Raw genomic sequence first — 25,646 nt, forward strand, 5'->3', positions numbered from 1 at the left:
GGTAAAAACCATACAAAATCTGCCCAATCTTCCACATATGATTAACAGATGGACCAGGTCAGTCTTTCACTGGTACAACCATCAATCTGCAATATTCATGCTCTTAATAGGATTAGAAAATGTTATATGGCACATAGAGGCATTAGCCAACTTTACTCAGTGGGCTCTAAGTGACAGCTTCCAAAGCATCTCTCTTATAAATACTGAGATGTATCATATGTGAAAGGCTATTTTGCAAAATCGAATGGGCTTAGACATTCTTACTGCAGCCCAAGGGGGATCTCATGCCCTCATCAAAACTGAATGCTGTGTGTATATTCCGAATAATTCTAGGAACATCTTTCTAGTACTAAAGGGTATACGTTAGCAAATTATAGCCATTTCCAGCCCACAGTTATCACGAAATGATTGGCTCGCATCATGGCTCAGCACAGAACCTTCTTGCTGGCAGGAAGTCCTGGCATTCTTTGCTATTTTCCTAGGCTTAAGTATATCTCTGTGCTGTGTAATGTATTGCTGCTATGCGCTGTGTGCTGTTTCACAACATTCCCAAAACTCATGCCATTATGTTTCAGCAGGTGCTCTGCTAAAAGCCTGAGGCCAATAGTATTTCCAAGAGCAAATGAACCTCTGCCACTCCAATCCCATGTTCACTGCCCCCTAACAGTGACCCCCCTCAGCAGGAAGTAGCCAGAATGATCATGACGTCCCACATCCCTGCAGTCCCTCCAGCTTAGGCATGATAGAAATCATGTGCAAATTGACAGTGGGGATTGTGGCAGGCCAATTCTTCCTAACAGTCACACAGACAGGCCTCCATAGCACTCCAGTTATACATTCAAACTACCACAGCATCTGCCTTAACATTAAGGTAGCAGTTAAACCTAGGGAAATTGATGCCCCAACAGCAAAGCCAGAAATGAAACATATGTTTGGTAAGAATCTTGCCCAGGCTTCTGAAACTTGAGGCAAGTCAAGATAATAAAGAAAGAAAGCCCTACATTCCTTGTACCAAGACCCATCTTGGGTCAGATAAATTTACTGGGGGTCTGAAGCAACTCTCCAGACCCAAACCATAGGTAAGACAGGAGGATGGAAGTAATCACACTGGTACCGGGGCCCTCACAAATTAAGTAGATTTAGGGGACATTTATGGGCTCTGATCTTTTAGTTAAAACAAAATTAATCCCCCATAAACTTAGGCGAGTATAATATTACACGTAGGCATATAGTTTGAAATATATATAAGCACTGGAAGAACTTTAGAATCTTGAGTTGGTCTGGTGAATTATCTCTGACTTTCTCCCTGTACCCAGTTACAGAAATAAACTCTCTTCTTTTCCAGTTTGCCTGCATCTTGTTATTGGGTTGCAAGAACGTGCAGCTGGACACAGTTCTATCTGGGAACATAAGCCACAGTTACATATGGCTTTGCAAAGGGAAATAGCAAAAATAGTTTATAAGTTGTTTTCTAAGCATTACATTAAAATAACATAAGCACCCAGGCGTGGTGGCTCATGCCTGTAATCCCAGCACTTTGGGAGGCCGAGGCGGCCGGATCACCTGAGGTCAGGAGTTCGAGACCAGCCTGGCCAACATGGTGAAACCCCATCTCTACTGAAAATACAAAAATTACCCGGGCGTGGTGGCAGGCACCTGTAATCCCAGCTACTCGGGAGGCTGAGGCAGGAGCATCACTTGAACCCGGGAGGCAGAGGTTGCAGTCAGCTGAGATCACGCCATTGCACTCCAACCTGGGGGACAAGAGTGACACTTAGTCTCAAAAAAAAAAAATTACAAAAAATAAAATAACATAAGCTACTGGCTAAGCGCAATGGCTCACGCCTGTAATTCCAGCACTTTGGGAGGCCTAGATGGGTGGATCACTTGAGGTCAGGAGTTCAAGACCAGCCTGAGCAACATGGTGAAACCCCGTATCTACTAAAAAATACAAAAATTAGCTGAGCAAGGTGGCAGGCGCCTGTAATCCCATCTACTCGGGAGACTGAGGCCGGAGAATCTCTTGAACCTGGGAGGCAGAGGTTGTAGTGAGCCAAGATTGCACTACTGCACTCCAGCCTGGGTGACAGAGCGAGACTCCGTCTCAAAAAACTAAAAATAAATAAATAAATAAAATAACATAAACTATTGATTGGCCATGCATTGCACTTTGTGTCACCAATTTCAGGAACATGAAGATGAGTGAGATACTAGTTGGGAAGAAAATATCTAAACAATTGCTTCCAGGCATGGGTGGGGTGGGATGACTTAAGTTTCATATTCATGTCTCTCTGAGTGTGATTGATTTTGCATATGTCACATAGACAGCTCTGAGCTATTTCTCTTGTCTCACAACACAGAATAAATCAATTCTGAGGACAGACCCCTCTTTTCTCCCAGCTGCCACCATGTTATTTTCACCCACTCACGCACACGTGCTCTAGCTCTAGGTAACGACAGGGCCCTGCTTCTCCCAGGACAAAAGTACAAACTCAGGAATTGCACCCACAGTGCTTTTGCTCTGTGGAAACCTAGAGGTTTCCACCAAGAACCCAAACATATGCCTAGAGAACTCCTGGCATATCCTTGCCCCAAAACCCTGAATCAGTGGCAGTAATGTGGTCCCTTTATGCACCTAGGCTTCTGGACCACTTGATTATACTCTCATCCTTATGGAAACAGAAATAAGTCAGAGCATAACCCTGCCTAGGCCAGTATTTGTAGCACAAAGCAGTCCTTCCAGCAACTCTTCATTGTCCCTCACACGTCTGTCCTAAATAGCATTTTTTTCTCTTCTGACATTTTATTTTCCACAGACTTTATTTCAAGTGCATACAGTGTGGCCGAGGCTACCCCTCAGGTGCCTAAGTCCAGACTTACTGGAATTCAAATGCCCATGAGTTTAAGACCAACTTCCCTGGACTTGGCTGTTGAAAGCATAAATACAAATTAGAAATATAAGACTTAATTTTCCAACTTGAAAGTAAGAGTAGAAAATTTGCTCTCCTTCCTTAAAGCATTTAATTCAGAAAACTTTTATATTTAATTTTTTCTCTGCCTCTTTGACATATGTGTTAATATTTTTAATGGCTGAACAGTCCTTTTGTTATTTTTTTCTAGGAAAAGTCTTTCTCTAGGACCTGGAAATGACTGCTCGGAAATGTAAACAGCAAAAAAGTTAGAGCCCTATCGCACAGCTTGCTCCAAGTTTCAAAATTACCTTCTGTCCCTCCTGGACTTGGGACCATTATTTTTCCTTCAGATATGCCAGTCAGCAACCACAGATGGCCTCCCCAATTACCAGGTGAATTTAGGATAAACTGTATATGACACATGGTGCTGTGAAGTGTCCTACTTGAGGACTAATTATGTCTTTCAGTCTGTTATGAGATTACCTATAATTTAAATCAGATTCTGGTCTAACTGTGTAATAATAATTTGCTTTCTATTCTACTTTGGAGAGTGTTTGGGGGAGTTGGAGACAATTAAGTTTTCAGTTACATTTTATGAACACTGTCCAGAATTGCCAGACACACTATAAACATATGAGGTGCCCACCAGGCTTCACACTAGAGGGGTCCTTTCCGCTCAGTAACTCACAGTTGTGCAGCAACATGCATGCTGCCCCCAAAATCTGCAGGTAGAGTGGTGTCTCTGCCTATTTGGGATCCACAGTCACGTCAGAGCAGTTAGAGCAGGTTTCCACATAAATAACTTCAGAGGACAGCAGTCAGCCAGTCTACCTCTTTTTATGCCCTTGGCATTCTTTATACCTGAAACTGGTTCAGAGACCATGGGGCCTCGAAACCCATCCAGGCTCACACATGTGCAATCAGTAGCTTTGAGAATCTTAATTCCCCTCATTTTCCTTCTGCCATAATGCTTACAGAGGCACAGAGTTCACCGCTGCATCCTCACCCTGCTAAGACCCAAATTGGCATCTTCAAATTCTGTATATAGGTCCTAAAAAATGTAAGTTTCATCTGAGAAATGCAAGTAACTTTAATTATCAGGTCCATAGAAACATTAAAAGGAGATTATAATCATGTCCTGCTCCCCTCTTTGAGCTACGTATTTATTTATATATTTATTTATTTATTTATTTATTTATTTATTTATTTATTTATTTTTTGAGATGGAATCTCGCTCTGTTGCCCAGGCTAGAGTGCAGTGGTGTGATCTTGGCTCACTGCAACTTCCGCCTCCTGGGTTCAAGTGATTTTCCTGTCTCAGCCTCCTGAGTAGTTGGGATTACAGGTGCGTGCCACCACGCCTGACTAATTTTTGTATTTTTAATAGAGACGGGGTTTCACCATGTTGGCCAGGCTGGTCTCAAACTACTGACCTCAGGTGATCTGCCCACCTCAGTCTCCCAAAGTGCTGGGATTACAGGTGTGAGCCACTGCACCCGACCTATGTATTCATATCTTGAAACTGCTTGCTTTTGCTACAAATGACTATACATTAACTAATAATACCACACCTGAAATCATAGCCTACACCCTCTATAAGCCAATCACTAATCAATATTATTTCTGTAAATCAATAAGATGTCCTGACAAATAACTTTGTGACAGCCCATGTCCTGTCCTCAATTTTTGCATTTAAAAATCCACTTGTAACTGCTGCTAGTCAAAGTGCATATTCAGGGAAACTTGAATCTGTGCTCCCAGGTTGCAATCCTCAAACTTGGCCCAAATAAACTCTCTACTTGTATTACTTTTGCCTCATCTTCTTCCTTAGAATGTGTTACAGGAGTCTCCATGAGGGAATCTCTCCTCTGCTTTTACTCCACTTGCTGTAACCCCCCAAAATGCAGAGACAGGTGGATCCCATCTAAAATCTGCACACCTGGAATTTACAAGATACGGTCAGATTTTGGATTGAGGATGTACAGAAAACCCATGGGGCACATTTGTTTCATCATGAGAGAACAACGTAGAAATCTTAGTGCTCTTCTTTCAGGGTGAGGTCCTTCAAATTTTCCAGATAATGTTTAGTGACTTGCTATAGTTGTGTGATATGTTCCTGGTGTAAACAGAATCTGGTAGCAGAATCTGTAAGTTAAACAAGCACCTTAGCAGAAGGATGTTAGGGCCACACAATATCCAGAGCTATGACCACAATTAACCCACCTGTAAACTGTGTTACTGTAGTAGAGTATTCCTGTTCTTTTTCTTACCCAAGAGTGAGCTGATCACAAACAAGTGATATCACACCTGGATCCAGGGTCTGCAGCTCCACCAGGGCAGGTTTATTCTTTATTGCGATCATGCAGAGTTAGCTTGAGTCTCTCCTGCCTGGATAACCAGGGGGGCTTCAGCCCAGGCTCACTGGGGACCTTCTCACCAGCACCTGGGAGTCTTTGAGACATTTGGGGATGTGCTGTGCAGATTGGCACAGCTGTGTCAGGCTGACAGCAGGGTCTAATTCTGTTCCCATTTCAGAGGAAGGGGAATGAGTCATCCAGGACTTTTTCCTCCCCTCACAGAAAGAATCTCCTTGGTTGGTACCCAGATGGGTGTTTCTCCAGTTTTCTGGGTAATGAACGAGGAGCTCTGGAGACAGATCGATAAATCAATTGCTTCCATTAAAAATGAGCATTAGAAAAAACAGATAAAGCAGTCACTATCTCTACAATCCTGGCAGTTTCAGCCTAGAGCACATGGATAAATGGTTGAATTCAGAATTATGGGGTCAGTACAAAGAAGGGAGGTGTACAGGAACTCGGGCTTCCTCTGGGGCCAATTCCCTTACATTGTTCAGAGTTGTTATGTCACCAGCTGAAGGGCTATTGATGCACAGAACGGTTGTTATTGTTATCATTTCTATTGCTTTTACCTTGCTAAGAATACATGTTTAGCTTATAATTGTGCTAGAAAACCATAGGGGTTTTTGGTTAAATTAACATGTATGTATGTTATTATATGTTATAAAACAGACAGAAAATTGGCCAAAATAGATGACAATTCTACAAACTTCAAGTCAAGTTTCCCTTGGACAGACTTAGAAAAGACAGACCTGGAAACACCCCAGCAGCATAGAGATGAGAATCCTGTGGCCCCCTCGTTACTCTAGGCCTGCTTAACTCCATCCTCTCCTGAGGCCTCATCCAGGTCTTGCCCCACCCTGGAATCTCCCCTTACAGACTGATTAAAGGAGATCAGAGTTTTGAGTGGCGGCTTCTGCTGCCTCTCTAGAGCTGCTGCTCACAATTTCCTAAAAGCTAAAAGCAGATAAATGAAAGAGAACTCTCTCTCTCTTTTTTTTTTAAATTAAAACAAGTATTTCTAGAGACATATGCCACCTAGCAACCCATTCTCTATTCCTGGAGATCCAGTAGTTGCCCTGCAAGTCACAAGAAAGTATATATAAATATAACAATTCCTCTAAATTAAGCTTAACCATTCTTTTCTGTATCTCTCCTACTTGTCTAGATAAAATTTTATTATATACATTTTCTTTTTAAAATCAATGTTAGGGCCAGGTGTGGTGGCTCACGCCTGTAATCCCAGCACTTTGGGAGGCGGAGGCGGGTGGATCACGTGAGGTTAGGAGTTCGAGACCAGCCTGGCCAACATGGTGAAACCCCGTCTCTACTAAAAATACAAAAATCTGCCAGGTGTGGTGGCATGCGCCTGTAATCCCAGCTACTCAGGAGGCTGAGGCAGGAGAATCACCTGAACCGAGGAGGTGGAGGTTGCAGTGAGCCAAGATTGTGCCACTGCACTCCAGCCTGGGTGACAGAGAGAGACTCTGTCTCAAAAAAATAAATAAAATAAAATAAAATAAAATTAATGTTAGGAAAACAGAAGAAGAAACAGAAATGCTGGGCTTTTTATCTAAATTCTGAGAATCATGGGACACTTAGTACCCACCTCCCATGGTATTATGAGGATTCACTCACATAATGTGAGGTTCCCAGCACTGTGCTCTGTAGCATACTGTTGAGCACACAGCATATTCTCAGTAAATACTGCGCTGATGCATGTACATATGTTCTTTTCCAAATGCAGACTCATTCAGACGTTGCTGCCTTCTCCAGCCTCTTTAAACTTTAAAGGCCAGCAGAGAATGCCATGTTTCAGGATGGTGATTGGTGGTTTTCACTTTGGACCATAAGCATCCGTGTTGTGGTAAGAGTGTTGGGTTGAGTGACTCAGTGCTGTGTCTGCTTTCTCCACCTGAGTGCTACTGATGATGTGTCTGGGGGAGCAGCATGAGCATTAACAGGGGACTTACTAAAAATAGGAAGAATAGGAAGATACAGACAAATATTTCTTATTTGTCTCACGTGTATGAGGAATCTAAAAGGTTGAACTCCTAGACGCAGGGAGTACAAAGGTGGATACCAGAGCCAAGAGGTAGGGAAAATGGAAGATGTTGTTTAAAGGGTATAAACTTTTAGTTATAACATAAATAAAGTTCATGAATCTAATATATAGCATCATGATTATAGTAGATAATAATGTTTTTGTATACTTGAATACAATAAAGGAAACTATGTAAGATGATACGTGTATTCATTAACTTCATTGAATTAATTATTTCACAACTGGCAGGGCACAGTGGCTCACGCCTGTAATCCCAGCACTTTGGGAGGCTGAGGCAGGCAGATCACCTGAGGTCAGGAGTTCGAGACCAGCCTGGCCAACATGGTGAAACCCCATCTCTACGAAAACTACAAAAATCAGCCAGGTGTGGTGGTGGGCACCTGTAATCCCAGCTACTCGGGAGGCTTAGGAAGGGAGAATTGCTTGAACCCAGGAGGCGGAGGTTGCAGTGAGCTGAGATGTGCCATTGCACTGCAGCCTGGGTGACAGAGCAAGATTTCATCTCAAAAAAAAAAAAAAAAAAAAACAGAAGATACAAAAAATTAGTGTGCCTTGTAATCCCAGCTACTGGGGAGGCTGAGGCAGAAGAATCGCTTGAACCCAGGAGGCAGAGGTTGCAGTGAGCCGAGATTGTGCCATTGCACTCCAGTTTGGGCAACAAGAGTGAAACTCTGTCTCAAAAAAAAATTATTTCACAATTTATATACATATTAAGTGCTCATTTAATATGGGCACAGGATGGGCATGGTGGCTTATGTCTATAATCCCAGCACTTTGGGGGGGCCAAGGTAGCCACATCACTTGAGATCAGGAGTTTGAGACCAGTGTGGGCAACATGACAAAATTCCATCTCTACAAAACTAAAAAAAAAATAAGCCAGGTGTGGTGGCTTGCACCTGTACTCCCAGCTATTTGGGAAGCTAAGGTGGGAGGATCAATTGAGCTTAGGGGATTAAGGTTGCAGTGAGGCATAATCACACCAGTGTACTCCAGCCTGGGTAACAGAGCCAGACTCAGTCTCAAAAAAATCATTATATTGTGTACAATAGTTATCCATTTTTTATTTGTGAAAAAATCTAAGTTGGCTGGGCACAGTGGCTCACGCCTGTAATCCCAGCACTTTGGGAGGCCAAGGCAGTCAGCAGTTCGAGACCAGCCTGGCCAACATGGTGAAACCCCGTATCTACTAAAAAATACAAAAATTAGCTGAGCGAGGCGGCAGGTGCCTGTAGTCCCAGCTACTCGGAAGGCTGAGGCAGGAGAACCACCTGAACCCGAGAGGCAGAGGTTGCAGTGAGCTGAGATTGTGCCATTGCACTCCAGCCTGGACAACAGAGCAAGACTCTGTCTAAAAGAAAAAAAAAGAAAAAGAAAAAGAAAAAAAAGAAAGAAAGAAAATAGAGAGTAAAAAGAACTGGCTCTGACATATATGAATGACTGGAGTTGTCCAGTAAAATAATTTTTAACACAGAAATACTCTCTAATTTATTCTCTAATGCTGAAGAAGAATGGCAAAACATCCACTAAACCAGAGTAGTGAGTATGCTTTTGTGGATGAGACAGCATAAAATTTAGCGCATTAACCCATGCATATATATTTTTTACTGATATATTTACATTATACAGGCTAAGTTGTGATTTTTTTTTTTTAAATGTTTTGAGACAGTCTCGCTCTGTCACTCTGGCTGGAGTGCAGTGATGAGATCTCGTCTTACTGCAACCTCTGCCTCCTGGGTTCGAGCAATTCTCCTGCCTCAGCCTCCTGAGTAGCTGGGACTACAGGCACCCAACACCATGCCTAGCTAATTTTTGTATTTTTAGTAGAGACAGGGTTTCACCGTGTTGGCCAGGATGGTCCGGATTTCCTGACCTTGTGATCCACCCGCCTCGGCCTCCCAAAATGTTGGGATTACAGGCGTGAGCCACCAAGCCTGGCTGAATATTTCTTATATGAAGAAGTTATGGTCAGTTAGAAGGTATGCCTCAAATTTTAATGTGTAAAACAATGAACTGGAGATCTTGTTAAAATGCAGGTTTTGATTCAGAAGATCTGGGCTCAAGCCTGAGTTTCTGAATTTCTAATAAGCTACCCAGTGATGCCAATGCTTTTGGCCCAAGGAGAATATCCTGTCAAATATTAAGTACATGGCAGAGCCTGGGTTTATCCCAGTACACAAAGGTGAGAACTTCCATTTTCTAAAGCAAGCCATAAGCAAGGAGAATTTGAAAAGAATTGGGAGACTCCAGATTACATGTGATGATTTATGAACATCAGTTGGTAAATCTCCTAAAGTTACTTATTAATAATAAAGAGAAAAATCATTAACTCTACAGTTAAAAAAATCTGTCAGCACCTTATCCAACAGAATAAAATTAACATGAACTGTAATAGAAAGAATTGGTATAAGTGCTAATGCACACAGAGGGCACAATATCACTGCTGTAATTTTTTTTTTTTTTTTTTTGAGACGGAGCCTCATTCTGTCGACAGGCCAGAGTGCAGTGGCACAATCTTGGCTCACTGCAGCCTCCACCTTCCAGGTTCAAGTGATTCTCCTGCCTCAGCCTCCCGAGTAGCTGGGACTACAGGTGTGCACCACCACGCCCAGCTAATTTATATATTTTCAGTAGAGATGGGGTTTCACCATGTTGGCCAGGATGGTTTTGATCTCTTGACCTCATGATCCACCCACCTCGGTCTCCCAAAGTTCTGGGATAGCAGGTGTGAGCCACCGCACCCAGAGCTGTGATATTATTGAACACAAAGAAGTAAATTACAATCTGAATCTAATTATAGAGATACATTAGTTTTATTCAAAGATTAAGCTACAGAAATATCCCAGGTTCTGTAATCTTTAGTAAATGTAGTTAAATATTTTTTCTTTAGCATCGTAAAAAGTAAGTGTCTTCTAAGTATTCTTTTGTTCAAAACTTTCGGAGAAATTCTGGGGAATTAATGCCATCCTCTTTCCGCATTTCCTTAATTCTGTTACACATGGAGCAGATGGAGCATCCAGATGGGACCTAAAGAGCATGTGTTCCCCTTCTTCAATATCTGAGGGCATGACCCTATCCCCAACAGAAATCTTGGGTGTTCATGCCTGCTCTTGTTGATCTGTCACAAAGAGAACATTCTTTTGAGACAGGCTGTCACTCTGTCATGTAGGCTAGGTACATTGGCATGATCATGGCTCACTGCAGCCTCAGCATCCTGGGCCTAAGTGATTCTCCCAACTCAGTCTCCTAAGTAGCTGGGACCACAAATGTGTGACATCATGTCAGCTAATTTGTTTTATTTTTGTAGAGGCAGGGTTTCCCTATATTGCCCAGGCTGGTCTCAAACTCCTTGACTCAAGAGATTCTCCCATCTCAGCTTCTCAAAGTGCTGGGGTTACAGGTGTGAGCCAGCATGGCTAGCCAAATGGAACACTTTTAATACTGCATGCAATACATTCATAGTGAGGTTTGGTCATGGTGTGTATAAAGCCTGAATGGAGAGAGTAGAGGGAAGGTTCTGGTATATAGAGGAGAGAAATTTTGCAGAGCTCTTTGACCACCACAGGAAGAAAAGGGGAAAATGTAGTTGAAAAAAAAACACATAGGCAGGAATATCACAAGTAGAGAAGTAAAGGTTTTTGAAGTTCTAAACATGTAAAATTCCAGGAGGAAAAGTGGACACAGCCCCTGAACTGGGACACATTTACCCAAAACCCAGTATTTTATTCTCTTTTTTACTTCTTCTCTGAGATTCCTTGTCAGGTGAGATCCTCTGGAAAAAATAAAACTTGCTTTTTTTTTTTTTTTTTTTTTTGAGACTGAGTCTCACTCTGTCATCCAGGCACCCAGTGATGCGATCTCTGCTTACTGCAACCTCTGCCTCTCGGGTTCAAGTGATTCTCCTGCCTCAGCCTCCTGAGTAGCTGGGGTTACGGGTGCGCACCATCATGCGCGGCTAATTTTTGTATTTTCAGTAGAGGCTGGGTTTCACTGTGTTGGTCAGGCTGGTCTCAAACTCCTGACCTTGTGATCTGCCCACCTCAGCATCCCAAAGTGTTGGGATTACAGGAGTAATCCCAAGTTTGGCCACCATGCCCGGCCAAAACTTGCATCTTGAGAATATTCCTGTAAAGGCATCAACACAACCCCTTCACCTGCTACCACTGCATCCACAGGCAGAAGGATGTAGAAGTGCATAAAAAGTCACACTTCTCTGTCTTTTATCCCAGGAGAGAGTCAGGAACAGTGAGCTCCTACATAAAGATCAACATTTGTTTCTCCTTTCCCTCCTGCAAGTGCCTGTCTCTGCCAAAGATTTCAGTAATTTCTGCTGCAGCAATGGGAATAATGGCTGCACTGGCCTGCTTCTATCAAACCCAAGCAGAGCAGGGTCTGCAACTTCCCTATGAAACAAGGGCTGACGGGAGGCGGAGGTTGCAGTGAGCCGAGATTGTGCCACTGAACTCTAGCCTGGGTGATGACAGCAAAACTCCATCTCAAAAAAAAAAAAAAAAAAAAAAAAATAGAAATAAGGGCTGAATTCAGTTCTCATGAATGTCTCTAGGAGCCCTCAGGCATGATCCTGACCTCACATTAGAACCACAAGGGCACTTAATTAAAACAACATAGATGCTCCCATCCAGATCAACAGACATAATCTGTGAGGAGGCATGGGTGATGGGATTTTTTTAAAACTGGCTACATAATCCTAATTAGAAGTCTGGGCTAAGAGCCACTTAGCTAAGCATTGCCTCTCAAGCTTCAATGTGCATATAAATCATTTGTTATTCTGGGGCCTACTCTAAGTAATGAGTAGGTGAGTCCATAAGTTAGCTTTTTTAGTATCATCCTATTTCAATTAGCATATTTTTCTTCAGGTTTATCCATGTTGTCAGACTGACTAAATAATACTTCATTGAGTATATATACAACATGTTTTCTTGATCCATTCAGCATTCAACAACATTTAGATTGTTTTTATATCTTGGCAATTTTGAATAATGCTGCAAGTAACATGGGGATCCAAATACTCAAGATACTAATTTTATTTCTATATATTATATATATCCACAGAAGTGGGACTGATGTATTGTATGGTAGTTCTGTGGGGTTTTTTTCTAAATAATCTCCACACTGATTTTTATAATGACTACCAATTTATAACTCATTAACAGAGTACAGAATTTTTTTCACACCCTTTTCAAAACATTATATATTTTTCTTTTTTTTTGTATAAACTCTGGGAGCACAAGTGTAATTTTATTACATGAATAGATTGCAGTGGTGAAATTAGTGCTTTTAGGATATTCATTACCTGAGTAACATACATGTCTCATTTTTTTTATATTAGCCATCTTAACAAGTGTGAAGTGATAGCTCATCATGATTTTAATTTGCATTTGCCTGATGATTGGTCATGCTGAGCAGTTTTTCATATATCTGTTGGCCATTTCTATGTCTTTACTAAAAAAAATTATTCCTTTACCTATTTTTATTTTTTTATTTTTTGAGACAGAGTCTCACTCTGTTGCCCAGGCTGGAGTGCAGTGGCATGATCTTGGCTCACTGCAACCTCTGTCTCCCAGGTTCAAGTGATTCTCTTGCCTCAGACTCCCGAGTAGCTGAGATTACAGGCGTGCACCACCACATCCGGATAATTTTTGTATTTTTAGTAGAGACAGGGTTTTGCCATATTGGCCAGGCTGGTCGCGAACTCCTGACCTCAAGTGATCTGCCCACCTCGGCCTCCCAAAGTGCTGGAATTACAGGCATGAGCAGTGGCGTGATCTCAGCTCAACTGCAACCGCCGCTTCCTGGGTTCAAGTGATTCTCTTGCCTCAGCCTCCTGACTAGCTGGGGTTACAGGCACGTGCCATCACGCCTGGCTAATTTTTGTATTTTTAGTAGAGATGGGGTTTCACCATATTGGTCAGGCTGGTCTCAAACTCCTGACCTCGTGATCTGCCTGCTTTGGCCTCCCAAAGTGCTGGGATTACATGCATGAGCCACCATGCCCAGCCTCCTTTACCTATTTTTAAATCGGGTTATTATTATTATATTTATTATTGTTGTTTTCACCTTTGATTTGTATGAGTTATTTATATATTTTGGATATTAACCACTTAACAGATATATGGTTTGCAATTATTATCTCCCATTTTGTAATTTTTCTTGTTGTATTCTGTTTAGAAACTTTTAAGTTTGATGTAGTCCAAGTTGTTTATATTTGCTCTTGTTTTTGTACTTTTGTTACCATTTCCCAAAAAATTACCGTCAAGACCAATATAGAGGAGGTTTACCATATGTTTTCTTTTTGAATTTTAAAGGATTCATGTGTTTTATTTAAGTCTTTATTTTATGTTGAGTTAATTTTTGGGTATAATTTAAGAAAAATGGTCTAATGTCATGCTTTTGCTTGCAGATATCCATTTATCTAGCACCAAATATTGAAGAGACTATGCTTTCTGTATTGTGCATTCTTAGTACCCTTATTGAAGATTAACTGACCTAATATAAATAGGTTTTTTTCTGGGTCCTCTACCATGTTCCATGGGTTCTTTTGTCCACTTTTATGTGCATGGCATCACGTTTTTATTACTGTAGTCTTGAAATATAGTTTGAAATCAAAACTATAATGCCCTCAACTGTTTTCTTTTTTCTCAAGATTGCTTTAGCTATTCAAAGTCTGTTGGAGTTTCATATAAATTTTAAGCTTATATTTTCTATCACTGTGAAATAGGTCACTAGAATTTTGATAGGAAATTCATTGAATCTATAGATTGCTTTGGATAACATGAAAACTTTAACAGTATGTATTCTTCCAATCTATAAATGTGGCACAATTTTACATTTGTGTGTTCTCCAATTTTTATTAATATCTTTTATTTTTCATCATAAAGGTCTTTTATCTGGTTTAATTTCTAAGAAATTTATTATTTTGATGCTTTTTTAATTTATTTATTTATTTTTGGAGATGGAGTCTCGCTCTGTCACCCAGGCTGGAGTGCAGTGGTGTGATCTCGGCTCACTGCAACCTCCGCCTCCCAGGTTCAAGCAATTCTTCTGCCTCAGCCTCCCGAGTAGCTGGGACTACAGGTGCATGCTACCACGCATGGCTAATTTTTTTGTGTTTTAGTAGGGATGGGGTTTCACCATGTTGCCCAGGCTGGTCTCGAACTGCTGAGCTCAGGCAATCTGCCCACTTCGACATCCCAAAGTGCTAGGATTACAGGCATGAGCCACCGCACCCAGCCTTGATACTATTTTAAATGAGATTTTTTTTTCTTTTTTATTGGATAGTTTGTTGTTAGTGTATGAAAACAATTGATATTTGTATGCCAATTTTATATTCTGCTAATTTACTGCATGCATTTATTATGTTAAACAGCTTTTTGGTGTACTATTTATTGTGTTTTTTTTTTTTTTGAGATGGAGTTTCGCTCTTGTTGCCCAGGCTGGAGTGTAATGGCGTGATCTTGGCTCCCGGCAACCTCTGCCTTCGGGGTTCAAGCGATTCTCCTTCCTCAGCCTCTCAAGTAGCTGGGATTACAGGCATGCACCAATATGACCAGCTAATTTTGTATTTTTAGTAGAGATAGGGTTTCTCCATATTGGTCAGGCTGGTCTCGAACTCCCAACCCCAGCTGATCCACCCGCCTCGGCCTCCCAAAGTGCTGGGATTACAGGCGTCAGCCACTGCACCAGCTATTTATTGTTTTCTATATATAAGAGTATGTCATCTACAAACAGTGACATTTTTCTTTTTTTTTTTATTTCAGATGGCTTTTTTCATTTTATTGCCACATTGTTATACTTAGGATTGTCAGTAATATGTTAAAATAGAAGTATTTGAATTAGACATAATGTAGTCTTCTTGTAAATCCTTTCTTATTTTGAGCAGACTTTGCTTTCAGAACTTTGTTTTGTAGGGCAGATACCAGGGCAGGGTTCTGCAGTTGGGTTCACATAAGGTAGGCCTGTTACAAGATGTGTAGATGAGTGTGGCTCCTTCTGAGTACCTGGGAGGGTTTCCTCGGGTCTCTGTGTAGGTTCCCAAGTAGGCAGGACTGTCCATGAACTGTGGCTAAGATGGCTAAAACTGAGTCACAGACCTGCTTCAGAGGTCACAGTAAAGACTAAAGGCCAAGTTCTGTAGGCCTGCCTCCATGACCGTGACTGAGTGTCCTGAGGTCTCTGGGAAGGACTGCTTCTAGACCGTGGCTAGAAGGCATCAGAGATGATTACAGAGTCACCTCAGAATATTCAATGTGACTGAGTTGAGTGAGTCATTTTCTGGTCTGTAATCAAGATCAGGAGCCCTCAAGTTTGCCACCTGAATGAGGGCCTGCCTTCCCAATACAGCCCTCCTCAGTCTTGGGCTTTTGCAGGGCATCACAATACTCTCCCTGGATCCCAAAACTCTCATAAAGGCACTTTTGTCCATGGATGGCAGCAAAATTATTGTTGCTCTGGCAGGATAAACAAGAGTGACCCCCCTATTTCCACATTCCTGCTGATGTCACTCTCCCAATATGGTTTCACTTTCTATTTTTCTGTCTTTCAAATTTGTCTGTAATTTTAGATTCAAAAGTTCAGAACAATATACTGTAATTTACATGTTACGTAAGAAGTTAATTAGCTACTAGGCACTCCTTATTTATTAAAATGTTCATTTGTAAGTTTTATAGTAGCCAAAAATACATCAAGATTTTCATTTTCTCAACCTATATCGAAATTATTATATAATTTATTCCAAAATTTTTATTTTATATATCAGTGACTCATGTTTTCAACATACACATTTTTACTTTATTTAGAAGTCTAAGGCTTTTTTTTTTTTTTGCTTCTAAAGACTGGATTGCAGACTTTTAATTTTGTGTAAAAATAGCATCAGTATATTAATAGTAAGAAATTATCTTTACTGTCTTTAAATGCTTATTAAAATTTTCTTATTAGAGCATTTTCTTACTGACTGTAGTGCATTTTCTGTAAAATTTTACTGCCAAAGCAGGATTTAGACTATGATATAGCTGTTAAGTGCTGTTGTCATTTCCTGTGCTCAAAATAAAGTTGTTTCTTGACCGGGCATGGTGGCTCATGCCTGTATTCCCAGCACTTTGGGAGGCCGAGGCGGGTGGATCACCTCAGGTCAGGAGTTCAAGACCAGCCTGGCCAACTTGGTGAAACCCCCATCTCTACTAAAAATACAAAAATTAGCCGGGCATGGTGGTGGGCACCTGTAATCCCAGCTACGTGGGAGCCTGAGGCAGGAGAATCACTTGAACCTGGGAGGCAGAGGTTGCAGTGAGCTGAGATTGTGCCATGGCACTCCAGCCTGGGCGACAGAGTGAGACTCCATCTCAAAAAAAGATAAATAGGCCGGGCGTGGTGGCTCACGCTTGTTATCACAGCACTTTGGGAGGCCGAGGTGGGCAGATCAAGAGGTCAGGAGATCGAGACCATCCTGGCTAACACGGTGAAACCCCGTCTCTACTAAAAATACAAAAAATTAGCCGGGCATCGTGGCGGACGCCTGTAGTCCCAGCTACTCTGGAGGCTGAGGCAGGAGAATGCCATGAACCCGGGAGGCAGAGCTTTCAGTGAGCCGAGATTGCACCACTGCACTCCAGCCTGGGCAACAGAGCAAGACTCTGTCTCAAAAAAAAAAAAAAAAAAGATAAATAAAATAAAATAAAGTTGTTTCTTAACTATACCTGTCTGCTATTCTCCTGTAGCAACCAGGGATGATTGGTTTCATACATGTTAAAATAAATAAATAAATCAAGAATAAAAAGGACCAGGTGCGGTGGCTATCATGCCTGTAATCCCAGCAAATTGGGAGGCCGAGACAGGTGGATCACTTCAGGTCAGGAGTTTGAGACCAGCCTAGTCAGCATGGTAAAAGCACATCTCTACTAAAAATACAAAAATTGGCCAGGCGTGGTGGCACACACCTGTAATCCCAGCTACTTGGGAGGCTGCGGCAGGAGTATGGCTTGAAACCAGGAGGCGGCAGTTGCAGTGAGCTGAGATCCTGCCCCTACACTCCAGCCTGGGTGACAGAGTAAGACTCTGTCTCACAAAAAAAGTATAAAAAAGAAAAAAAATTACTGCCATATGGTAGACACCAATTATTGCAAATGTGTCCACTCCAGAAGTGCACAAGCACGTTTGAACACTGTAGTTATCTAGCAAAATTATTTCTTAATAGTACATCAATGTAGCCTACAGAATTTTATGGGTAAATGTTTCTCTTATTTTTGTTGTACAATTCATATTACTGGGTTTCTCTTTTAGGGTAGATTCCTTGACATCAGTTTATTGTGTTTTTGGTTTTACTTATGCATTATAGCTTTGGATGACAATTTGCAACTCTATATATGCACTTTAAGTCAATGTGGGGCTTAATTAGAAAATGAATCCACCAGATGGCTGTCATTCTTAAATTACACATATGAATGTGCATGTTGTCTATAAATATGACCCCAACTTTGTTCATAGCTTATCTGATATATTTTTTCTTGGCTGATCTTTTATGTTTTTTTATCTTGTCTAGGTGAGTAGTCAGGAAAATAATCTTAGTTTTACTGTGTGTTTGTTGATGAATTTGTATTTTCTCTATGTGAAACAATTTTGTGATTTGAAGGTAATTTTTGGATAGCTTTGTAACTCTGATTTTTTTAGTTATCCTTTAAGAAAAATATTGTGGTAAAGAACATAACATCGAATTTACCATCTTAAATCTTTTTTTTTTGAAATGGAGTCTTGCTCTGTCGCCCAGGCTGGAGTGCAGTGGTGCAATTTTGGCTCACCGCAACCTCCACCTCCTGGGTTCAAGCAATTCTCCTGCCGCAGCCTCCTCAGTAGCTGAGATTACAGCGTGCACCACCATGCCCAGCTAATTTTTTTGTATTTTTAGTAGAGACAGGGTTTCACCATGTTGGTCAGGCTGGTCTCAAACTCCCCACCTCAGGCAATCCAACTGCCTCGGCCTCAATCTTTTTAAGTGTATGTTTCAGTTGTGTTATGTATAGTCACATTTTAATGCAAAAGACCTCTAGAATGTTTACATCTTGCAACACTAAAACTCAATACCCCTTATATAACAACTGCCTATTTCACCTTCTCTCTACCCCTTGACTAATGCCATTCTACTTTATGTTTCTATTTGACTACTGAAGATAGTTCATAAAAATGAAATCATACGCTATCTGTCACTTTGTTACTGGCTTATTTCAGTTAACATTCTCAAGATTTATTCTTAGAGAATGTGACCAAATTTCCTTTTTAAAGGCTGAATAACGCTATTGTGTGTATATGTGTGTGTATACATATGTTGTGTGTATATATATATATATACCCACTATAGTGCACATATATGTGTGTATATATATTTGGCATATATATAGATAGATAGATAGATATACACCACATTTTTTTAATTGCTCATTAGGGACATCTGGGTTGCTTCTACCTTTTGGATTTTGTAAACATTGCTATAATAAACAAATATTGTGTGTGTGCAGATATCTCTTCCAGGTTATGTGTCTTATATTTTGTATGTATACTTAGATGTGGAATTGCTGGATACTATGACAATTCCATTTTTAATTTTTTGAAAAACTTCCATATTGTTTTTTATACTGGCAGAGTCATATTTCCCCAGCAGCAGTTTACAAATTTTCTCTCTCACGTCTCCACATTCTTTACAGATTTTTTTTGTAGTCATTATTCTAATTGGTGTGAGATAATATCTCATCGTATTCTGCTTTGCATTTTTGTAAATCATCCTTTCAAATGCTTATTGGCCATTTGTATATTTTTCGAGAAATATCAGTTCAATTTTGTTCTCATTTTTAATTTTGTTCTTCACTTTTTTGTTGTTGAGTTTTAGGAACTGTTTATATGTTCTTGATACTAACACCAATCAAATATGTGATTTGCAAATATTTTTACCTTTTTCTACTTCACCATTTCCTTTGACGTGTAGAAATTTGGAATTTGATATACTCCCATTTTTCCGTTCTTTGTTATTTATACATTTAATTCCATACATAAGAAAGTGCCAAGACTGATGTCATTATATTTTCTCCTATACTTTTTCTAAGAATTTCATTAGTTATGTTTTTTACGTTTAGTTAATCCCTTTAAAAGATTGTTTTGTATCTGGAGAAAGGAAAGGATCCAACTTTGTGGTGTTTTTAATGAAGATATTCAGTTTTCAACATTATTTGTTAAAGACATTCTTCTTTCCCCATTGGATGATCATGGCTACATTGTGGAAGTTCATTTAATCATATGTAAAAGGGTTTGCCTCTGGGCTTTCTGTTCTGTTCCCTTATATAATTATCTGTCTTTATGTCAGTACTACATTGTTTTTATATCTGTAGCTTTGTTATATGTTTTGAAATCAGGAAGCGTAATGCCTCTTTGTTCTTGTTTTTTGGGAATGCGTGCCTAGTCATTGTCCCTAACAGAAATTTTAGGATTCTGAAAATACTTCTGCAAAAAAGTACCATTGGGGTTTTGATATATATAAAATTGAAGTTCTACATAACTCTTGGTAGTATTAAAGTCTTAAAAATATTAAATTATTTTACCCTTGAACAAAAATATGTTCAAGCGTGTGTTTAAACAATTCCAAGTAATTTTGGATTTGCCACTTTTTCTTCTTTTAATGTCTAGTTTCATTTTATTTTGGTCAGAGAAGATATATTTCATGATTTCAATCTTTTACAATTTTGTATGTCTTATTATGTATCCTAACAGAATTTGCCATGTGCAATTGAGAATATTGTGTATTCTGCCAGTTTTGACTGAAGAGTTTTGTACATGTTTATTAGGTCTATTTGCCTATAATGTTCAAGTTTTCTGTTTTTTTAATTGACCTTATATTTGATTTTTCTATTCATTATTGAAAGTGGGGTCTGGTCTAGAAGTACACAATTATTGTGTTGCTATGTATTTCTTGCTTCATTTCTGTCAATATTTGGTGTAATATACACACAAAAATATGTAAATTTATATAACTGTTACAGATTCCTGGTAAATAGATTTTTTTTATTTTTTAATTTTGTGGGTACATATTAAGTGTATATATTAATGTGTTTCTTGAGTTTTTTTTTTACAGGCCTAAAGTGTTTAATAATGACACCAGGGTAAATGAGGTATACATCACCTCCAGCATGTACTATTTTTTTGTATCATGAATATTCCAATTATACTTTTTTAGTTATTTTGAAATGTACAATAAGTTATTACTGACTGTAGTCACACTGTTGTGCTATCAAATACTAGATCTTATTCATTCTAATTACAATTTTGTACTCATTAATCATCCCTCCTCACTACCCTTCTCTGCCTCTGATAACTATAATCTACTCTTCATCTTCATGAGTTCAGTTGTTTTAATTCTTAGATCCCACAAATAAGTGAGAACATGCAGTTTTTGTCTTCCTGTACCTGGCTTATTTTACTTAATATAATATCCTCCAATTCCATCCACTTTGTTGCAAATGACAGAATCTCATTTTTTATGGCTCAGTTGTACTTATTGTGTATACACAATAATATTGTGTGTGTGTATGTAGTACATTTTCTTTATTCATTTCTCTGTTGATGCATACTTAAGTGGATCCCAAAACTTTGCTATTGGTAATAGTGCTGCAATAAACATGGGAGGCCAGATATCTATTCAATATACTAATTATTTTTATTTTTTAGTATGTATACCTAGAAGTGTGAATGCTGGATCATATGGTAGTCCTATTTTTAGTTCTTTAAGGAAACTCCACACTGTACTTCATAGTCACTGTATTAATTTATATTCCCAGAAACAGTGTATGAGAGTTCACTTTTCTTCACACTTTCAGCAACATGTATTATTGCCTGTCTTTTGGGGGAAAGTCATTTTAGCTGGAGTGAGATGATATCTCATTGTAGTTTTGATTTGCATTTCCCTGACAATCAGTGATACTGAGCACCTTTTTATATACCTGTTTGTCATTTATATGTCTTCTTTTGAGAAACAATTATTTTATCCAATCTTAATGGAATTAATGCATTTTTTTCATAGCATTTTTAAGTACCTTATATATTCCTGTTATTAGTCTCTAGTCATATAGATACTATGCAAATAGTTTTCCCATACTGTGGGTGGTCTCTTCACTTTGTTGATTGTTTTTTTTGCAGTGCAGAAGCTTTTTAACTTGCTGTAATCCTGTTTGTTCCTTTTTTTTTTTTTTTTTTTTTTTTTGAGACAGAATTTTGCTCTTGTTGCCCAGGCTGGAGTGCAATGGCGCAATCTCAGCTCACCACAACCTCCGCCTCCCGGGTTCAAGTGATTCTCCTTCCTCAGCCTCCCAGGTAGCTGGGATTACAGGCATGTGCCACCATGCCCAGTTAATTTTTTTATTTTTAGCAGAGATGGGGTTTTACCATGTTGGCCAGGCTGGTCTTGAACTCCTGACCTCAGGTGATCCATCCACCTCAGCCTCCCAAAGTACTAGGATTAAAGGCATGAACCAGCACGCCCAGCCCTGTTTGTTCATTTTTGCTTGGTTGCCTGTACTTGTGAGGTACTACTCAAGAAATTTTTGCTCAGTCCAGTGTCCTGGAGAGGTTCCCCAGTTTTTTGGGATTTTTTAGTAGCTTCATAGTTTCAGGTCTTAGATGTAAGTCTTTAGCCCATTTTGCTTTTATTTTTGTATATGCTAAGAAATAGAGATCTAGTTTTATTTTTCTGCATATGGATATTTAGTTTCCTCAGCATCATTTATTGACAAGACTGTCCCTTTTTGCCAATGTATGTTCTTGGCACCTTTGTTGAAAATCGGTTCACTGTAGATATACAAATTTTTTTCTGAGTTCTCTATTCTGTTCTATTGGTCTATGTGTCTGATTTTATACCAGAACCATGCTTTTTGGGTTACTATAGTTCTGTAGTATAATTTGAAGTCAGGTAATGTAATTTCTGATTTTGTCCTTTTGCTCATGATGGCTTTAGCTGTTCTGGGTCTATTGTTGTTCAATATAAATTTTGGAATCTTTTTTTCTATTTCTGTGAAAAATGTCATGGTATTTCAAATCTCTAGATTGCTTTGGGTAATAGGAACATTTTAACAGTATTGCTTCTTCCAGTCCATAAAAATAGAATATCTTTCCATTCTTCTGTTTTATAGTTTTCATTATAGAGATCTTCTTGTTTCTTTGGTTTAGTTTATTCTTGGGCATTTCTTTCTATTTGTTGCTATTGCAAATGGGATGACATGCTTGATTTCTTTTTCAGATTGTTCACTGTTGGCATTTAGAAATGCTACTAATTGTTTTTGAGATGGAGTTTTTTTATTATTATTATTGTTATTTTGAGATGGAGTCTTGCTCTGTCACCCAGGCTGGAGTGCAGTGGTGCGATCTCAGCTCACTGCAGCCTCTGCCTCTTGGGTTCAAGCAATTCTTCTTCCTCAGCCTCCCAAGTAGCTGAGATTATAGGTGTCTGCCACCACACCCAGCTAGTTTTTGAATTTTTTGTAGAGGTGGGGTTTTGCCATATTGGCGAGGCTGGTCTCGAACTCCAACCTCAAGTGATCTGCCCCCTTTGGCCTCCCAAAGTGCTGGGATTACAGACTTGAGTCACCGTGCCTAGCCACAATGCTACTACATTTTGTATGTTGATTTTGTGTGCTGCAGTTTTACTAAATTTTTTTATTAGTTCTAATAGTTTGTTTTGATGGAGACTAGGTTTTCCAAATATAAGATTATATCATCTGCACGCAATATTACTTTGACTTCTTTCTTCCTTATTTGAATGCCCTTTCTTTCTCTTGTGCGACTGCTGTAGCTGCAACTTCCCTGACTATGTTGAATTAGAGTGGTAAAAGTAAGCATCTTTCTTTTGTTCCAAATCTAAGAGGAAAGACTTTCAGTTTCTCCCCACTTAATGTAATTGAGACGTGGTTCTATCATATGGCTTTTGTCATGGTGAAGTGTGTTCTTTCTATACCCAGTGTTTTTAGGGTTTTCTTATGAACCAATGTTAAATTTTATCACGTGTATTTTAAGCATTACTTAAAATGTTCATAAGGATTTGTCTTTGGTTATGTTCATATAATGTATCACATTGATTGATTTGTGTATGTTGAACCATCTTTTTATCCCTCAAATAAATTCCAATTGGTCATGATGAATGATCTTTTTATTTATTTGTTTATTTTTTTTTACTTTAAAAATGGTTTTATTTTATGTGCAAATAATGAACAGATATTGTACCCATAAATTCTACTTTACAAAAACAGGAGTTTTTTTTTTTAAAAGAAAACCAGATAATAACTTTTAGAAGGCACTGGGATTCCTCTGCTTCTAGATCATTGCTAGACTAGAAAAATAAAGTTTGTTCTACCAGGAATCACAAGTTAGAACTGAGTATCCTCCAAAGTGGAAAGTCCAGAGTGTAGTGCCATTTATTCAGTTCTCATCCCCAACTTTCACAACTACCTATCAGAACGGTTAAATCAGGTCAAAACAGTCCAGCATAATTAGACTTCATCAAACAATGCCGTTATGCTTTTCTAAGATGCAAATAAACCAGAACAGGATATACTAAAATCAAAATAATATTTGACACTGTCATACAAATTGTTAGTTCCTTATCCGCCCCCCACTTTTTTTTTTTTTTTTTTTTTTTTTTTGAGACAAAGTCTCACTCTGTCGCCCTGGCTGGAGTGCAATGGGGTGATCTCGGCTAACTGCGACATCCGCCTCCTGGGTTCAAGAGATTCTCCTGCCTCAGCCTCCAGAGTAGCTGGGATTACAGGTGCCCACCACTGCGCCTGGCTAATTTTTTGTATTTTTAGTAGAGACGGGGTTTTACCATGTTGGCCGGGCTGATTTCGAACTCCTGCTCAGGTGATCTGCCCGCCTCTGTCTCCCAAAGTGCTGGGATTACAGGCGTGAGCCACAGTGCCCAGCCATATCCCCCCTTTTATAACATTAATAAAGGGAATATTTTACTGCAAAGAATATTTTATTTTATACATCACTAGCCATGAATTTTTGCCATTAGTTATTACACAAATGCCGCCTAGTGCCACTGTCCAAATGGCAGAACTATTTTACGTCTACAATTCACTTCTATAGTTGTAAGCAGAATTTTCATGGTTTACATAAATACATCTATCAGTGAAGATTTAACACTGGAATGCAATCTAACATCCGTAATATCTGATGTTTTGTAGATAGCAATGTAGGAAAGATATATTTTAATCACTTTTCATTTAAGTGACCTTACGTAAAAAATAAACCAATTTAAGTGACCTTATGTAAGTGACCTTATTTAAGTGATCTTATGTAAAAAAGAAACCATTTAAGTGACCTTATGTAAAAAATAAACCAATATCCATTTTCAAATGTATATAAATGGTTACAGAGATTTTTAAGAAGCATCTTTCATGTCCACATCCTCTTGTAACTGCTGTACCATTTTCTCTTCCAGCTGCTTCCCTTTGCCTGCAAGCCTCAGATAAGATGGATGTTTTGATTGACTTCTTCGATGTCCTGAACTTTCTGTAGCTCTTTCTTTTTCTTCAATCTGTTCATTATAAATTTAGCTTGGTGTTTCTGTTTGATCATCTCTTTAACTCACTTTATTGCATCAATAGTTTTATTCCATAGCTCTCGCTGGTATTTGATAGGTTCATTTCTACGTTTTTCAAATTCAAATGAACTATCCACTGTAAGGTCTTTACCAGCTGCTTTCTGGATGGAATGCTTTGGTCCACCTAACTTTGCGAGGATTGCACTTCTTTTTAAAGTTTTTATGACATTTAGATTTACGAAATCTGAACACCTTGCAATCATTGCGGATGAACATCATGCCATGGCCAGGGTAGGTGGGCCCCAAACAGAAATAACATATCTCGACATGCATGTCGAACCCGCGGGTCCCTACCGACCGAATGCCAAGCTTGAGAGGAAGTTGAATAATGTTTTTAATGTGTTGTTGAATTTGGTTTTCTAGTATTCTCTTAAGGATTTTTACAATGATGTTTATCAGAGATATTGGCCTCAGAGATATAAGTCAGTTTTCCCTGCTCTTGCACAGCCTTTCTCACCTGTCACTATGTAAGATGTGCCTGCTTCCTTTTCTGCTGTGATTGTAAGTTTCATGAGGCCTTCCCGGCCATGCTGAACTATGAGTCAATTAAACCTCCTTTGTTTATAAATTTCCCAGTCTTGGCCGGGCGCGGTGCCTCGCGCCTGTAATCCTAGCACTTTAGGAGGCTGAGGTGGATGGATTACCTGAAGTCAGAAGTTTGAGTC

The 25,646-nt window shown here is 39.4% G+C and overlaps 1 long non-coding RNA gene and 1 pseudogene across 3 annotated transcripts in view; one reads left to right on the forward strand and one right to left on the reverse strand.

Annotated features, from left to right (window-relative positions):
• Window positions 1–25,646, forward strand: part of LOC129523660 (uncharacterized) — a 79,510-nt gene that overhangs the window by 41,151 nt on the left and 12,713 nt on the right. For all 3 annotated transcript variants that reach the window (XR_008667231.2, XR_010134685.1, XR_010134684.1), the window contains exons 3-4: window positions 3,121–3,304; window positions 7,017–7,136. This is a non-coding gene — a long non-coding RNA (uncharacterized lncRNA). The remainder of the gene's footprint in view (window positions 1–3,120; window positions 3,305–7,016; window positions 7,137–25,646) is intronic.
• Window positions 24,758–25,291, reverse strand: LOC101137371 (probable ribosome biogenesis protein RLP24; annotated as a pseudogene).

Source organism: Gorilla gorilla, chromosome 6, assembly GCF_029281585.2.
Source record: "Gorilla gorilla gorilla isolate KB3781 chromosome 6, NHGRI_mGorGor1-v2.1_pri, whole genome shotgun sequence".
In the NCBI taxonomy this organism is placed as follows: Eukaryota; Metazoa; Chordata; class Mammalia; order Primates; family Hominidae; genus Gorilla; species Gorilla gorilla.